This window comes from Microcebus murinus, chromosome X (genome assembly GCF_040939455.1).
Source record: "Microcebus murinus isolate Inina chromosome X, M.murinus_Inina_mat1.0, whole genome shotgun sequence".
In the NCBI taxonomy this organism is placed as follows: domain Eukaryota; kingdom Metazoa; phylum Chordata; class Mammalia; order Primates; family Cheirogaleidae; genus Microcebus; species Microcebus murinus.
Window position 1 is genome coordinate 49,851,648 of NC_134136.1, and position 17,619 is coordinate 49,869,266.

Here is a 17,619-nt window from a genome sequence, read left to right on the forward strand (position 1 = left end):
ATGGCTGCCTACATTTCCCTAAACAGGACAGAGGAGATGTCTTAGCTGCTTTAGAAGATAAATGCAAACAGCTTATGAAAAAGTGCTTAATTCACAAATAACCCAGTAGTGTTGCCCAGAATCCATTCACAGGCAGGTGACCATCCCTAAGAAGGCTGTATATTTTGCTTATGGTTTTTGCTTTGTCTTTTGCACTCCTGCCTTTCTTACTGAGTCTACTCAAGGCAAAGTGGGTTATTATATTAAATTGGCATTGTGTTTTTCCTGGGTCATCAAAAAACTTTTCTTCCTTATTAATGTCTGGGAATAAGCCTACCCCTAATTCTTATGCCTAATCTTCTTTTAAGGCTCAAGAAGTTGACCTCACTTTACTACTGAAAAGATTTGTATATGGGAATGGCAATATTGATAGACATACCTCATTAAATGCATCTGTAAAGAATCCAAATGATATGATCCATTCATTCAATAAATAAGCACAAGGCTGATCTTTGGTCAAATTAACCAATAAGGCACACCTGTTTAAAAAATATAACATACTCCTATACCAGTTGGTAAATAGACACTACCCTTTGCCCTGGCTGCTTCAGATTGTACTGTGGGATCCCCAGATCGCCACAATATCCAACAACTAATAGGGTAATGCCTGACACAGCAAAGGGCCTCTAGGTCCTTGTTCCAGGGCTACAGCTGGGACATATTCAGATTTGTTGTTTCCTGAGCCTCCCCACATGAACATCATCCACAACATCAAAACCACTGAGTAGCAGGTGCTAGGTGTGGACATGAATATAGATTGTAATTACTTTGCTTAAAGCTGTAATAGTGACACTGAGGTTTGTCTCAGTGCACTGTGCCCCATGCATTCCCGTGGAGCAGAACGTCCACGACCTTCAAAAGATGGACGACATGAGCCCTGCTTCCAAAATAGCATTTGGCAGGCAGCCTAGACTCCGATGGGAACAGCAGACACAGGCTGTGGGCATGATGGGCCAGCCCCCTGTCACATCACCTCAGGGGATCCTCAGCCCCAAGGGACTCACTAGAAAATCCTTTGCATTTGAAAAGCAGAAATTATCTAGTCCACCTGAGCGCCCTGGGAGTGGGTCTGTATTCTTAGCCTCTTGCTTCAAGTGCTGAGTTTAGAACAAAAACCTCTGTTCAAGGTCATATGATGAGTCAGCTACTAAGAGGGGAGCAAAAAGAAAGGGGGGATAAACAACCCACAACAGGGTTAGCTTGAGCTGCCTCAACCTATGAGAAAGTCCTGGAAAACCCATCCATATTCTTCTTATATAGATAGCTTGAGGAATTGCCTTGGAAAGGCGTTAATGAACATGGGTAAGGAAGAATGATGATAGTGGCAGGTCTCTCTTTAATCAGCAGTCCTGGAAACCCAAACTTGTGGTCACTTTGTAATATAGGTGAATACACACTGAGCTTCTGCTTGCCGTCCTTATTTGTATCTTAAGAAAACACTCATTCATTCTGCCTTAGGTTAAAAAAAAAGCTCACTCTTTCTCCCAATGGATGTTGGCTACCGTCAACCTTGCACTAATGTAAAAAGATTCCCCTTGTGATAAAGGGAAGCAGAAAGAGCCCTATGCTTGAATTTTGAAGGTCTGAGTTCTATTCTTGACTCTGCTTACTCTCCTGGGAACATTAAGGGAGGCATACTTCTCTCGTTTCATTTTCTTCATTTATCAAATAGAGATAACACTGCTACCTGCCTTATGGGTTGGCATGGGGAGAAAATATTATTATAGATAGTAAAACTATTTGAACATTCCAGTACCCTCCAAACACATGAGGAAATATGACTGTTTTCAGAGATGCTCAAGGGGTACGTGGAAACCAGTATTTATCAAGCATCTACTGTGTGCTTAGCACTTTTACATCTATTAGCTTTGTTAATCCTAACAACAATCCTATGAAGTACATATTAGCTGTTACATGTAAAGTGATGAGGAATAAAAATGACAATAAAATACATGAGTACAGTCAAATTCTGATTTTATTTTGGAAATAAGTAGATTTGATCCTAAAAGAAAACAAGCTTGCACATACAAAACATAGAATTCAAACTACAAAAGACAATGACACAACAGGTCAGTTTATCATCAACTTGCATTTATAAAATTGAAAGTGTGTTATCTTTTCATAATTTATATCACAGAAGCATAATATGGTTTATAGAAACTTGAAAAACATTTAGGATAAGGATTATTACCCTGGAAGGAATGCATAGGTGTTTAAAAGGTAGCTGATAAATCCAAACAACTCTCCATGTTAAAATGACATAGTACAAGGATGTAGATACAGCTTATATTTGACTTAAAGTAGCAGCACTGTGGGGCCTGCAGACTGCCTTGAGGGAGGTAGTGGGTGGAAACCCCGGTGGATATACAAGAGAGAACAAAGAAAGTAGGGTTGATTTACATAAATGTAAAAATGCAAGCACACATTCTTGAGAATATCCAGGGTACTACAGACCTGTAGTATTTTCCCTGACCAGTGGCAGGCTACTGATATAGCTGAACCCTGTTCCTTCCAGCTTGACCAAAGGAGGGATGGGACTCTGAGAGGAAGGGGTAGAGAGAGAGTGATAGTTACCATTTTTATTCTCATCTTAGACCAAGAAAAACTGGGCTCAGAAAGTTGTTTTCCCAGGCATGCAGCTAATAATGAGAGAAATTGGGATTCAAACCAGAAAAAGTATGATCTTTCTATATCCATGTCTTTTCCAAGAAAATGTACCATTTCCCCAAACTATATTCTCTCTCTCAGAAATGGTGCCAAACCCTTGGGTGACAGTGAGATACTGCTCCTGGTCCTTTGTTGCCTAAGCACTTCTCACCATGACCACCTCACTGGTCATACATAACTCACATCTGTAAGCATTCCTACAAGTGCTTAACATCACTGTTTCATTGTTCAGTAAGAGTATACTGTGTGACCAAGAAACAGAGCTGTTCTCCATTAACAAAGCTGACTTTCCCAGGGGATCAAACTCATTTATGGCCTTATCTTATCTCTCTCTCTCTCTCCTTTGCTCAGCCTCCCAGGCATAGAGATTCTTGAAGGCCAAGACCCTCTCTGAAATATTCTATCCAAATAGCCCCCATAGTATCCAGCACAGGACTTAACACATAACAGACATTCAAAATAGTTTTTGAATTAATGAAGACCATTCTCTCACCAAATATAGTGAAAAGAGTATGTCCTCAATGTCTTAATATTATCAGAAGCCTTGAGAAATTTTATCAGAGATTACAGACACAAAAAAAGATAAGTTGAGATGAAGCTAATGATTAGCTTCTAACAAATGCTCCTCTTTCTCAATCACTAAGCTAATAACACGTGTTCTGGTCTCAAATCTAATACCACCAACCAGAGGGACTAGGAGATGACATCTCCCCTCTTTGAGCCTCTACTTCCCCACTTTTAAATTAACAGTGTTCAGCTAGATCAGTGGTTCTCATCCCTGGCTTTATAGTAGAATCACCTAGGGGACCTTTTAAAACTACTGATACTAGATCTAGGGTTTCTGATTTAGTTGGTGTGGCGTGAGACCTGAGCATCGGTATTATTTAAACGTTCCCCAGTAAGGCTGATATGCTGCCAGGGTTGAGAACCACTGGGCTAGTTGATCCCTGAGGTCCCTTCTTACTCTGAAAATCAATATACTGACTATAGATGGGTCTCTCTTGATGTCAGGGCTTGCTGTGCCTGTTCTCTGCTTTCCTCTCTAATACCACACATCATGAGATCTATCAATTGAGTTGCTCAGCAGCCTAACATCTTGTTTCACCCCATTTACCTATTGACTTAGAACTTTGTGTACTCTTGGGGCTCCTAAGCACTGCTATTGAGATCTGCTTTTAATGCTATGTGGGTTATTTTGCCACCAAAGAACCTCCCCTGATACCAGGATGTATCTCCAAAGCCCTAGCCAGCCTGCCCTGCTTCCAGGCTGGGAAAACCCAACAAATAAGCCTAAGAAGCCTGGAGCAGTCCCACTGATCTGGAAGGAAGCCATAAACACAGAGCACAGCTTTCCATTTCACTGGATTCTCATGGCACTGAGCCTGCCCATTCCATTCGGCCCTTTGTCAAGAACGTCCTTGACACTTAAGGAATTGATTTGTTCTTCCTTTGCTTTAAATAATAAGCTAACAGTTACGCAGGAGTTTTATAAGGTAATCGATTTAACATACAAACCGCATTATGGCCTTTGAATGCGACAGCAAGAACCAATGCCTCATCAGCCGGGTGGACCAATACAGTGACATCTTAGCATTTTCTTAACCTGTCAAAACATTCCTGAGCTCTAGGGCTTGCTGAAGAACAGACATGCCAAGGATTTAGAAATGTCAAAACATTCTGGGCTATTTTCAAAAAGACATGAGCCTTTTTAACCACTAGTATTCTGTCTACAATGCTTTTTCAGGACATAGGGGTGCCAAAGGAAGGCCCCCTCTCTGTAAAACAGTGGGAACATTATACAGGGAACAGAGGGTCTCTCAAGGTCATAAGATGGCTTTCTTCTAGAAGCACTCCACTACAGATGTTTGCCTGATCTAGATGGATATGAGAAGGGCTGGAATGTGGCAGGATAAGCGTGAAAGGAAATATAGAGCACAAATCTGAATAAAAATTCCCATGCTACCTAGATCCTAAAATGCAGATTTGAAAAAGTAGAATCTGACATGGATATATATAAATATATATATATATTTAGTGATATATAGTTAAGGTGTCCTTAAAGAATGGAAAAGTGCAGAGGTGCTTTATTGGAGACCCTTGGTCAAATTGCCAAGAGTACATGAGGTCATTCTTCCCTTCATTGCCAAATGTTTTGGAAGAGTAGTCATCTATTCACCTTGTCCAATTGTTCTTCAGCTATGCTGCCCATATTCACCACACTGCAGCAACTGCTCTCATTAAGATACTGGTGTATTCCTGATAACCAAGTCCTACGGTCAGCTCCCAATTCTTCCTCTGACACCTCTATAACTATCTGACACTGTTGACTATCCTTTCCTTCTTGACCTTTGTGACACAATCTTTCTCCACATTCTCCTCCTATGTCTCTATTTTATTTTCAGTTGCCTTCTAAGGCTAGTGTTCATGTATCCATCCCTTAATCTGTGGTCCCCAACCCCGGTACCAGTCCGCAGCCTATTAGGGACCAGGCTGTAGAGCTCCACACCCCACCCTCTCACCCACCACGTCCCCATCTGTGAAAAAATTGTCTTCCATGAAGCCAGTCCCTGGTGCCAGAAAGGTTGGGGACAACTGCCTTGAATGATGGACATTTTTCTTGGCCCTTTTTTCTTCTCTTTTACGAATCATTCTCTATGCTATGACTCACATGACTCTCAAATCTTTTTTTTTTTTTTCTTTTTGAGACAGAGTCTCACTTTGTTGCCCAGGCTAGAGTGAGTGCCATGGCGTCAGCCTAGCTCACAGCAACCTCAAACTCCTGGGCTCAAGCAATCTTGCTGCCTCAACCTCCCGAGTAGCTGGGACTACAGGCATGCGCCACCATGCCCAGCTAATTTTTTATATATATATTAATTGGCCAATTAATTTCTTTCTATTTATAGTGGAGACAGTGTCTCACTCTTGCTCAGGCTAGTTTCGAACTCCTGACCTCAAGCAATCCTCCCGCCTCGGCCTCCCAGAGTGCTAGGATTATAGGCGTGAGCCACCACGCCCGGCTGCCTCTCAAATCTTATCTCTTGTCCTAATCATTCTTCTGAACTCCAAGTTCATATAGTCAACTTTTGGACATCTTCACCAGGAAGTCCAGCAGACACTTCTTTGCATTCCCAATCTTCTTCTCTTGCATTGCTTCAGTTACTACAATAACTTGCTAATAATTGGTCTCCCAACCTACGTTCTCTTTCTCATCTCTAATCTATCCTCATTTTTTTCCAGAGTTTTCTCTTGAAAATACAGATATGTATCTAACATTGCTGCTCTGTTTAAAAACTTCCAGTGGGGCTTCTTTTGAAGTATAAAATGAATCTATTCCTTACCCCATAACATCAAGGTATCTAACAAGCTGGTCCTGTTTTACCTTTCTAGTTTTACTTCTAGTATCTCCCCTGTCTTCCCTACCACTCCCTAATGCCTCAGTCCCACCTATCTTAAATATTTAAAAATTTAAAAATATTTAAATATTATAATTTTAAATGTTTAAATTTAAATCCTTAAATATGCCATGCTAGCTCATGGCTTAAGGCTTTCTTTCCTACTACTTCCCATTTCCAAATCGTATTTTTAAAATGTTACCCTATCCAACTAAATTGTCACCTTCTCTGTAAAATCTCCAAGCAGAATTAATCATTGTCTCCTCTGAACTCTGAACTCGATACAGACCATAACTCTAGCACTCATACACATTGTTTTACAATTAGATGTGTGAGACCTCTTTAAGAGTTGGAATTTTTTCTAGGCCTTTATGTTTAATATTTAAGAATCTGGAGTCAGATAGACCCGGATTTGAGTACCAACTCTGGTACTTACTAGATGTGTGATTTGGGACAAGGTAACTAGCATCTCTAAGCCTCAGTGTTCTCATCTGCAAAACTGAGTTAACAATAGTGTTGCAGGAAGAATAAGAGGGATAATACATATAAAACACTTATAGTGCCTGCCATATAATAAACATTCAACAAATGTTAGCTATGAGTACTTTTTCTCTGCCTGGCACATGGTCTTACACAGAGCAAGTACTCAATAAATGGCTACTGAATCAATTAATCATAGCATCAAAGACCTAAGAACATTTGCTAAATGGACAGTTTCTTCCTGTGTTAAATCTTGGGATTCCGGTCAGAGACACAAAAGTTTCTTTCTCTGTCATCAAATAATTACAGTGGCAATTGGGATAACAAAAAGCTTTGTATGTGCACTTTATCTTTTGAACCTGAACCTATTACATATTTATTCCCAGTAAGTACATGTTTTGAAGTGTACATTTCAAACTTCTTTTCCCAGATAAATCCAAAGACTTTTTTTCTACTTTAACATTTCACAAATAGGATGATTCAATTAATGTGATAATTATTTAATACAGCAAGCAATAACTTTTAAGATGTAATGGTAATTGAGCCCAGCATGCTTGAAAATACCATTCTCTGAGTCAGGTTCAGCAACATGTCTTGAAGTTGAGACCTTAGAGTTTTAATTCATTCCAAATTCCTCTGCCAATAAAAATTTAAATTAATGGTATTTCTGATTCTTGCCCCCTTTCACCTATAATCCATCTTAATCTCTTGACCTCTATTTTAGTCATGAAATCCCAAAAGATTACCTTTCATATTGAACCCACGGTAATCTTTTTAATATCCCTTGATGAGAAATATCCTTTTAAAAAGCCAAATTCTGACATGCTTTAAATAGAAGCCCTATTCATTGAGAAAAGGCACACTATAGTCTTTTCCTTTACTTGGTCTGAGAAAAGGCCCAGAGAAAAACACATATGTCAAGACCATTGTAAATGAGTGTGGAAACCAGGCATATGAAGTGTTACCATCATCATCATCACCATCCTCCTCATCATCATAAAAAACAATATAACAACAGTTCAAGAAGTTTGGAAAAGGAGGGTGAGGATTCATCCAAAACTCCACTATCCACATACAATCTAGAATTACTTTGCATATTTTTCCATTATTTTTCATTGGACTACATTTTTTCAAAGCCTACCTCCCAAGCATTCTCAGGTATATCAAGGAGATTTTAAGAATTTCAGAAAAACTGTAATTCTAATTGTATGACTACCTAGGTTTCCCATGGTTTCAGTTTTTCAGAGAAACACACTCTGAGAGTACTGATGGCATAATGCCCCAAGTCTACAAAACATATTGCTGCTATGCATACACACCACCCATTCAAAGAAAAGGTGTTGGGGATCAGCTGATGAGCTGATATTTGGTGTCTATCCAATGACCAGCCATGCCCATTACTAACCTGGACAAAGGCTGGGACCAGCACGTTTTACTTAAATTTGGACTGTGAGAGAAAAATGGGATGAGGAGAAATAAGGATTCCCTAATGATGATAAATTCAATCTTCGTGATATTAAAACATAAAAATTAAAAAGTAGAGAACATTGAAAAATTCCACTAAAATCCAAAAAGAGCAATCCAATATACAAATTGTCATTCTTGTATGCAGTTTATCATTGATTATCCATGAGAACAGCTGAAGCTTTAGACTGTGTTAAATAATATTTATCTGTAACTTTTAGCTTCATGTCCCACCCTCTGCCCCCCACCACACACACATTTAGGATAATATTTTAAATTACATTTTGTATGTTCATGGAAACCTGATGTTGCCATTAGTGAAAGCTTGTGTTCAGAGACTTTTTATCTTTGTTTCTCAAATTTATCTTCTGCCCTTCCTGAAACCCATGCAGATTCCTCCTCCTCAGACCCCCTGTTCCCACTTAATTGTCTAGGCTAAATGATTTAATACTGGATTTCATAAAATCTTATGTTGTTCTTGAATCATTTAATGTGTTTAAGGCTTGCCTCCTTAACTAGATCATGAGTTCTTTGACAATTCATGCTTAGTACATCTTTTCTGTCTTCTCTGGCCCTTGTCATGCAGACTGTGAGCTACTTGAGGCAAGGACTAAGTCTTGCTCACCTTTGTCTCCCCGGCTCTCATTGCAGTACCTGACAGTGGAGATATTCAATAAAGCAAACATTGAATGAATAAATGAATGAATGAGTGAATGAATCAATAAAAAGACAGCATCTAAGAAATGTTACCTAGCTGATTAATGGATCAGAGCACTTGCCAGCAAGAAGGGTAGCCAGCAGGTATTAATAAGTCAGTCAACAATTACTTACTGAGCACCTACTATCTGCCAGACATAGATATTCTCAGGGTTGAAGGAGGGTGATAAGAGAATATAGGCCTAGAATTGAAAATTGACTGTGTATAAATCACAAAATGGAACATAATTGCTCAGTTGACTGACTTTTTGTCACTGTTGTCTGTGTTTAGCATAGGTGAATATTTTTTCTACCACATGAGGTAAGCTAATTTGGGAGGCAGATCATTGGCATCTTTTCTATGATTTTCTTGTCTGAGGTTCAGTTGAATGGTTCAAGTACTGGGATATGTAGTTGCTTCTATAGTATTTTCCTTGCTCTGTCACCATCCTTTTCAGCCAATGGGAACATGAGTTCGAGAAACATTCTAGGTTCTAGTGAAGTCATTGAAGCCAACTGGCCAATAAGTAATAGATAAAGAGCTTGGGTGCAAGGAAGCAGTTGCATTCAAGGTTGTTTGTACTTCTCCTCTTAAGCCTTTGCTACCATTTTAGAGACTGGAGCCTTTCAGCTTCTCCTGCTGTTCCTCTGGCACCTCTTAGGAAAAATTTGCTTCAATAACAATAACAGAGCAGCTAAATGGAAGAATGGAGATTATCATAATAGCATGGGCTTGTTGCCCCAACATTGTCAGCCTCTCAGCAGCCAACCCCATGGAGCCGCCCTATGCTTGTCAATGAGGGGATAAAAAGGATATGAAGGAGACATTTTATGGGGCTATTTCAGCTGTTCATTTTAAATATGCCTTCCATCAAATATAGTGAGCTGGGACTTGGAGATCACAGACAGCTGGGTTGCTTAAAAAGAGAAAAGACATTATAGTAAATTGCATTATTGTACATTTACTGAGTTCCAGAGTATCTGGGAGGGCCTGAAAGATCCAAGGGAACATTTTTGGCCAGTGGCTTGAAACACCGCCAGGCTAGGAGTAAGCCCAAGTCCAGCTAATGGGTCCAATGACGTGAAACCATGACTTTGGTGGTTAGGAATTTGGTTAGGGGCTAGCATGAACATTTTTTAAGAATAGAAAGACTTGGCAAGTGAGCCAAAAATGAATATGTTTTTATGGAAAGATTTAATAACACCATTGAGTTTACTGCCTGGCCTCAGTGATCCCTTCTGATATTAAGGATCCATTCAAAAGCAGATGTCTGAATCTGAGGTTTTATGACAACGCCCCACCATGTCCAACATCATTCACTCTCATCCCTCACCCCTCAGCACTTAGGCAAGCACATGCTAAATATATCGGCACAAATCAGGCAATTGTTCTAGCAGGGCTGGGGAAGGTGGGTGGCTCTTTTGGATTGCCAGAGACTTGGGAAAATCAGGATGTTGCTGATGGAAGGAAGTTGGGGTTGCCAGAAAAGGAGGGCAGTTCAACATAGAGGTCAGTAAAGCAGTTGGTTTAATTATATAACACATGTTACAAAATGGGGCACACGCTTTATCGAAGCGTGATCACCACAGGCAACATACTTGCTTAATTCAAAAGGAAGAATGTCTCACTGTGGGTGAAATGCCAGAAACTCTGTGTTCAATCCTGCCCATCTCTATGCTGGGTAGTAATAATTGGCAATGGAAAAATTTGAGGGCTGGAAGATTCCTTAGAGATTAGAGACTGACCTCTCCTCTTTACAGATGGAGAAACTGAGGCCCAGAGATGTATCTAAGGTTGCATTACTAGGACTGCAACTCAGGTCCTCTGACTCCCCGAATGGATGCAGTTTCCACTCTATCATGTTTATCATACATTCATCATGATGACCCTGAAACTATAAAAGACCCAGAAGTATCTTCTGAATTATCAGAGAAAACCATAGTCTGTTCCTTCTATTGACAGTGTGCCATGAATGTCATTGCATTTACTTCTCTGCACTTTTGTATCTATAAGAACTCTCCATTAAACAGAATTGTAAATTAATTTGAACAGACTATTCTCTACCAGATAGCATATTGTGTTAGGAAATAGAATGTCCTCATTCCCTCTGCATCCATATTCTGGCTTACTTAGAGGATCCATGTCTCTATCCAAGACCTAGAGAAAGGAAACTGGTAGTAAAGGACAGAGGCCAGCTTTCAGAATGAACTGCTTGTCCGGGACTATATTTTTTTCTTTCTGTTTCCTCCATAGCATGTAGCACAATGTGGAGTACACAGTTATTTCCATAGCTGTTAATTGGTTGATCAGAGGTCCCCAGTTTGTGATGCTGTACTGGAGAGAAGAAAGAGTAATGGGCTTAGTAGCATGAGTCATTGTAGCCTAACAGAAAGATCATACATTTTGTATTTATATGAGCTCGAGTTGAGATAACATATGTAGGGGCCTAGCATGGTGTCTGGCAAATAGTGAGTGCTTATCAAATGGTATTCATTATTATGATATTATGAAGCAAAAATGTGTGCTATAAGAACTAACACTGCCCAGGGGGTCTAGATCACTAATCAGATGCTGACAGGGAAGTGGAGGTGCTAAAACATAGGCCTCTTTGCTAAATATGTGAATGAGGAGAGAAGAGAAAAAAACGAAAGAATCCCCAGTTCCTGTACTTAAGGATCACTTTTCAGCATTTTCAGCTGAGGTGTGCAAGACCTCTTGCCACTGTGGAGTAGTCTCAGATGGTTTTTAGCACCTCACTGGACTTTCAGTGCTAGCCCCAAATGGGGGAAGCCAGTGCCCCCATGCTGATCATTAGCTACCTGAGCTTATTATGATGCTAACTAATCTTCTGAATAGTAACACATGTTCAGCAACTTTCCTCATTCACCCCTGAAGTCATAATCAAAACTAACCCATCTCATGTCCTACGCTCCAAGGACCTTGACTTTAGCTAATACAAAGACTAATTCATTCCAAAGTGTTCATGATCACTAATACCTCATTTATCCCAGGTGATCTGGATATAATAATTTCACTTTAATGAACCCTCAATGCCAGGGGTCCCCAACCTATGGTGAGTTGCATGATTATTTCTTATATATTTCAATGTAATAATAATAGAAATAAAGTGCACAATAAATGTAATGTGCTTGAATCACCCTGAAACCATCCCTCTCCCCAGTCCATGGAAAAACTGTCTTCTGTGAAAACAGCCCCAACCCCGCGCCAAAAAGGTAGGGGACCACTGCTCCATGCCTACTTAAAGCAGTTTGGTAGAAATTTCTGGCACCTGAGTAGGCTGGTAGGGGAGCTATTTATGGGCATACAGGAGCGTTTTGGTAGTCCTCAAACCACACCATGTGGGCAGCTCTGCTTCAGATCATTCTAGAAAGTCAACTGAGTATAAATTATAAAAATAACAAAAATATGAGAAAATTGCCTACTCAACCTATGTGTAGGGCCCCAGCTGTCACCTTATTTAATTCTGTGTAGACATTTTGAACACCTACTCTGAACCTGGCACTGTGCTGGCTGCTGTGGATACAACCATGGCTATGACACATCTTGGAACTCCTAGTTCTGTGACCAAGCTGGGGCCCTAACATAACTTAGAGCTGCTTATTTGATTGACAAAGGAAATAAAAGAGCAGAAAAAGCTGGCAGCTGTTTGCTTATAACCACTTACCGTCAGAGACTTGCCTGCTTGGTTTAAATACTTCTTTTTTGTTTTCAACACAAAGATGACGAAGATCTCTATGTGAAAGAACCGAATCTTAAAGGTAAAAGCTAAACAAAGAACAAGTGATTGTAGAGACTACCAGGAAATAGCCTTTGAAGAGAAATCCAGTAATTAAACTTGTTTTTACCTTGACTACTCAAGACTTTAGCATACTAGAGATCTCTGGAAATAAGCAGCAGCAAATCCCAGGTAGTTTAACTGAAATGTCTTTTCCCACCGGTAAGAACAATAAACCCGACTTTACTGAAATTGTAAAATATTCAAGCCAGGAAGAATGATAGAGATCACTGGATCCTCATTTTTAGACTGAGGAGACTAATGCTCAAAGAGGTTGAGTGACATACTTATGGCCACACATCCAGAAAATGGCAGAGCTAGGACTAGAATCCAGAGCTCTTGAATACTACTTATTCATTCATCTTGTCAGTCAGTCAACTAAATTCTTGAGCATCGACTATGTGCCAGACATTGTGCTAAATTCAGGCAATAGAGGTTATACAATTTGTCCCTATCTCTATCCTTATAAAGACATTAAACAAATGACAAATGAAGATCCATGCTGCAGAGGACAAGCAGAGGATGCAATGGGACCAATCTAGCCTTGTTGAGTGAATAAGGGAAGTCATGGTTCAGACTAAGAAATAAAACATGAAGACAAGTCCACTAGCCAGGTAAAAATTGTCCACATGGTTGGTGGTGGAGGTCTGTGAAGAGAGAACATTCTAGATAGCACATGGAAAGGTCCAGTCAGTCCAAAGCTATCCCAGCTCTCCCATCTGCCCCTCTCAGAATCCAGATGTCCTGCCCTTTTTATAAATCAGCAGCATCTCCAGTATATTTTATTTTTTCAGAAGTATGAGTGTGTAGTGGGAAGGCATCGTAGCCATCTGGACCTATGAAATACTTATTAAATCACTTCTCTTATTAAACAGTTATTTTTACTTACCAATGACACACCAAGGTATATAATCGGTGTTTCAAGCTTCTAAAAAGGTTACATCCTCGTCCTTTTTGTATGGCATCAGAAAATAAAATAGGCCTATATCCAAAACAGTAGATGTTAAGTGCTGCTCATTGAAAATAAGTCCACAGTTTGAGGTAGAAATGAGGAATGATGAAATGTTCACATATGTATGCAGAAGAGCTATACATAGCATGTCAGCAGCTGGCACTCAGGCCTTAACCCCTTTGAGCTCTCATTAGGAGTGCCCTGTCCACAAGGGCAGGTAAGTAAAACTATGCAGCAGGTGCTACCCCATAAGAGGTTTGGTATCCTGCATCTCAATGTGGAAGGATAATTCTGAGGCCCTCAGAGGTCTCCTATGTCACCTTGAATGTACCTGCATTCCAGCTCCCCACTTTCAGCTCAGGTTAAAATGAACTACTGATAAGAAAGTAGAATGATGGTTTTCAGGGGCTAGGGGTAGGAAGGAATCAGGGGTTATTGTTTAATGGGCACAGAGTTTCAGTTTTACAAGATGAAGAGTTATGGAGATAGATGGTGGTAATAGTTGCGCAGCATTGTGAATGTATTTAGTAACACTAAAACTGTATACTTAAAAATGGTTACGATGGTAAATTTTATGTTATATGTATTTTACAACAATAAAAAATAAAAATTAACTGTTAATATTAAACTGTGACCAGTCACAAGCAACACAATAATAATGAAAGCTACTCTGTTACAGACACTGTTTATTTTATATGCATATTACTTAATCCTCACAACAGCCCTTTGACATGGGTTGCATTCTTGCCATTTTGCAGGTGAGAAAGCTGAGCCTATGAGAAGTCTAGCCATATCGCCAAAGCCACACAGATAATAAATAGCCCCCACAAGAAAATAAGCTACATGAAGGCAGGAATTTGTTTCTCTCTTGCTCACTGTCATATCCCTGGCATCAAGAACAATGACTTAAGTGTTCATATAGGAATAACATTCATCGGGCGTCGGGCAGGTGGGAGGGGGGAGGAAGGAATGAGTATATACACACATAATGAGTGCTATGCACACCATCTAGGAGATGGACATGCTTGAAGCTCTGACGGGGGTGGAGGCAAGGGCAATATGCATAACCTAAACATTTGTACCCCCATAATATGCTGAAATAAAAAAAAATTAAAAAAAAACAATGATTGGCACAGAGCAAGCACTCAGTAAATATTTGGTGGAATTGAAGTCCAATCAAAGCAGTCTTCTTCTACAGTCTACTTAGCCACTGGATGATATGCCTCCAAGATCTCTATCCTTTAATCCTCATCCATTTAGGTTCTTACTATCTTTTATCTGGGAACCACAGTGTTCTCCTAACTGCTTGTTCTTACTACCTTCCCAAGTACCTTAGTACCTTCTCAAGTGTTCTTACTGCCTTACAGGCTTCCCAAGTTTTGTAACTTGTCCTGATGTAACCCTTAAGCCTTGGGATATTACTTACTGAATGGCCCCCCAAATATCACAGGCCCTGCTTAGTCACCATTAGGACATTTGAGACCATTCACATCCTAGCTCTCACATTTGCTAGCTGTGTAATGTTGGTTAAGTTATGTTACTTCTCTGAGCCTCGATTTTCTTATCTGTGAAATGGAAAATCACTTGCCTTCTCTGAGCCTCAGTTTTCAGTTTCTTGCTTTTCTGCTAGGTCTTTTCTAGTTCTTGAGCCTTCGTGACTAACACACTGGTACCCCAGACAGACAGCTGTGCCACCCCTAATGGCTTATGTCCCCTTGCTGAAATCCTGCAAATACATCTGGTGCTTGGAGAATTTGTTAGACTCTCAGTTACTAAGGAATCTGCCTGCATTTACCAATTATGCAGAATTCTATGATTTCTTACCATTTTCTTACCTTTTTCTTACTATTTCTGTCTTTGTTCCTCTCTAAGTCCTTTTATGCTTAAGATCTAGAAATGAAAGAATTAGCAGATGTCTTCTGCATGGGAATTTGATGATCAGAGGTTGAAACCATAAATAGTAAGCATTTTAGGAGAAGCATTAGCTATATAAAGCTGTTAGCTTGTTGATAGGACCTGGAAGGACTCCTATGAATAATTCCTACATGCTTAACTCTTTTTGTGTTTCCCCTTTCTGAAAAAAATACATTAAAATTAGGAAAATAACAGTCTCTGTTTTATAGCCCAAAATATTCCACTCATTTTCTTCTTCCTTCTATTTTTCATGAGCAACACCATGGGGTCCTAGAAAAATAATTTTATCCTCGTAGCCTGGAGCTATTTCCTTCCATGGCCCTTCCTTCTACCACCTGGGTGCCAGGGATCTGCCCAGTAATGGAAGTCTAACTGGTCCCTTTACAAACTGGCCTGTGGCTTTGGCCTCAGCAGGGCAGGAGATTTCTAGCCACTTCCCTCATTATCTCTGGGTCCATTACTTCCACACACAACAACAGAATTATCCCTATGACAAACACCCTCTCTCCATCCTTATGCCACTCCCTAAGGCTTCTACCCTGAAAGGATTTGTACTTTCTTTCCTGGAATCCAATTCAAAAATGTTTATGACTCTGGAATACTGATGGTATTATTGTAAGTAGAGTGGCAAAGTGATATGTAGAGGCAATAACTATCTTCGGGATGGCCCAATTCAGGGTGAGCTTCTTAGAGGAAATTATGTTCCAAGCAAGCAGCAAGCAGTGCCATCCTGGCTCCCTGAAATTGATTGGGTGACAATCCAATTACAACATGTATCTGATCATTTCATACATTATGGCAACATATTGAGATCAGGACACCATTTCAGGGGAGTGGAATATTCCCCCTTAGCACTTAGCCCACTCCTAATGGTAGCTTAGCACATAAATAAGGCAATGGCATCTAATAAAATAATAACTCTGTTTATTAAGAGCTAGGGTATCCACTTGCAAATGTGTTGTGTCATAGCAACAATATACCAGGGAATAAGGTAAGAAGGTGCAAATGGCAAAATCTCTTCTAAGGACATGTAACTGGATTATGAGCAAATATGCATTAAGGGCCAGGATAATTGGTCCTTTATCTTCTCCTTATAAAAACAAAGGTTTATTTGCCCTTTAAATGGTTCAATAAAATTAAATTGGCACCCTGTGGTGTGTGCTGAATACATAATCAGAAATCGGAAGCAATAAAAAAAAAGAGAGAGAAAGCAAAAGTAGAAAAATCTAAAATTCGAAACAGTGTAGAAAAACAATGCAGGAAAATAATGCAGTTCCCAATAATACCTCCTCATTGTATAGCACATCCCAGAGCAGCCACTCCTGCTCTTGAAAGCCAGAGATCACCAAATGGATCCAAATACCTCAAAAGCAGAGGCTGCTTGGCTTTAGAGCACCACCAGAAAAGTGATGAAGTGGGGCAGGAAAGAGCCAGAAAGAAAGTTATTCTCCACTTCCTTCCTCAACTTTTGGAGGAATTCATAAAACTTTGAAAGTAAATGCAATACTCATGAAAAGGAATGCCTTGTGGTACTTAAAATCTCTTTTAAAGTATATTCCCTGTAATTCTTCCAAAGCTGCTCATGTTAAGATCTTCAGAGCAAAAGCACAACAAAATACTCATAATACATAGGCATACAGCAACCCAATTTCCAGAAAAGAGGTAAAGTCGGTGCCTGCTAACTGATGAACATGAAACACAGTAAATAAATTAAAAAAAACATTTCCTCCTGATTTCTAATTTTGATGGCCAGACACATAAAAATTTGTTTAATGAGTGACAGCACATTAATAATACTTTTCTGTATTAACTGGATAGATGAAAGAGAAGGGAAATTGTGTTATCATTCAATTGTTTTTTTGCATCAAATATACTCACATCTCTACTCAGAGAAATTATTAACCATGCACACAAGAATTTTGACTTAGAAATCTCAGAAGACTTTGTGGAAATTCATTGTGTAGAATGATTAAGGTGGTCAGATAAATAAGGAAAAAGAAGGACACAGAATAAGTCCCCAAAAATACTTTCTTTAAAATGTCTTACAGTTGGAGGTTCTTAGTGAAGGTGGAACTACCTAACGGTCATCTCTCTGCCTCCAACCAAAAATACATGGAAGCCATCCTGAAATAAATTAAGTATATCTGTTTTTCAGACAGTTTCTTCAGCTTTTCTAGGGGCTTTTCGTAGTTTTTCCTGGCTTCAACAGACCGAAAGA

At 39.6% G+C, this 17,619-nt stretch overlaps 1 protein-coding gene across 2 annotated transcripts in view; it reads left to right on the forward strand.

The window, feature by feature from the left end:
• GRIA3 (glutamate ionotropic receptor AMPA type subunit 3) overlaps window positions 1–17,619 on the forward strand; it is a 300,360-nt gene that overhangs the window by 37,752 nt on the left and 244,989 nt on the right. The gene's annotated exons all lie outside the window — the stretch shown is intronic.